We start from the raw sequence: 1,705 nt of genomic DNA, 5'->3' as shown, positions 1-1,705 counted from the left end.
TTATTTATATTTACATTTATATCCCGCCCTCCCCGCCATTCGGCAGGCTCAGGGCGGCTAACAACATATATAAAAATACATTAAAATTACATTAAAACTGTCAATCAATATAAAATCATACAACTTATATTAAAAGATGGCGAATCTTCCGATTCCGATCTCAACTGTCAACTGAACACTGTCTTAGTGTAAAAACTCCACCCCTTACAGATGGATAACTCCAGAAGGACTTATCTTCAACTACAAAGAAAAGAAGCAAAAGATTGACTCTGTTACAAAAGCTAAGGCAGGTTGGATGGGGGTACCTGATGTGCTCTCAGACTGTGTGAGAACCTAATGCATGAAAAGGTGAGTGAGTGGGGAATGGAAGGTAAGCAAAAACCCCCCCCCCATCTAAAAGGCACTCTATACCCTTCTTGGCTTGGTTTGGGGACCTTACCTCTGCAGGATCTTGGCCAGTAGCCTTATATCAATGAAGTTACCAGAGTTCGGGAAGCAATGTGGTAAAACTCAGGATTACTCTCTAGTGTTTAAATAAAGGAGTGAAAATGTATACAAGAGAGTGACCAGAAGGAGCCCAATATTATCCTACAGCTGCACAATTCAGAAGAGGATCCGCAGTAGAGGACAAGCTTATCTTTCAGGATAACTCATCTCCAATAGCTGGTCTTCGTGTAGAAACCCTACTGTGATGGAATTCCAGGGTTCCCCAGAAATACATTTTGAAAACCACAATCCTAATTGCTGGCAAGATGTGATCTCTGAATCTGACCGTGAAATTGGTGTTTGCAATTCTGAAACTGTTTAGATTAACCACCCTAGACTCTGATGTAAGCACCACGGAGTCATCTATCATCATAAATTTAATTCAGGGCAATAACAAATGTAGGAGTAACATAATTTTGTTTATAGAACTGAGCTTTGCAGCCGGCAGCAGAGATGGGTATTGCTCTCAGATTGTTTTCCCCTCTGAACATGAATTCATCCTGATGAGATGAGAATAATGTTTCTAGGGAGTAATTAGTTTTGTTAAATGAAGAGCATTATCCAATCAGATCTGTATGTGGGGGGGGGGGCAGTACGATCTCTAAACATTAGTTAAAATAGTTGATTCCCCAGAAAAGATCTACTAGAAAAAGCAGGGGGGGGATGACAAATTGGAGGAAGAAAAAAAATCTTTATAGAAATAGACTTTTGAGAGCATTTATAGTGGGAATAGATCTTTTGTGTTAGTGGAACAATTGCATTAGCCTTTTAGCCCCTGAAAATCTGGGTGCTGGTTTCCCTATAACCATTAGATGTGACAGCGAAAGTCATCATTGTCTTTCATTACAATGAAGAAGTAGCTGGACTGGGCATTAGTGACAGAATAATTTATGGATCTGCAGCAGTAAAAGCTTAAAAGCAATCACTGCCAACACTAGTTAATTTGCAGCCCTGGAGACTAAGAGAAGATGACAGTCTCTGATTGGGATAGAGATGGACTGAGTGGCTTCCGACACTCTTTGGATAGGAAGTATTCGGAGCACAAACCGGCTTAACCATCATTTCCTCTTCCCAGCCCAGAACAGATTGTATATAGGACAGTGGTGATGCTGGTGCACAAAGCCCATGTAGTTTTCAAAGCTGTTGATGAGGACATGGCATGCCTTGGGATTTCCAAGTGTTGCTCGTCTTCGGCATCTTGCCATAGCTGTAGTCACCA

The sequence above is a fragment of the Gekko japonicus genome, unplaced genomic scaffold, assembly GCF_001447785.1.
Source record: "Gekko japonicus isolate JY-2015 unplaced genomic scaffold, Gekko_japonicus_V1.1 scaffold537, whole genome shotgun sequence".
NCBI lineage: Eukaryota > Metazoa > Chordata > Lepidosauria > Squamata > Gekkonidae > Gekko > Gekko japonicus.
Note: the sequence above shows the minus strand (reverse complement) of the source record.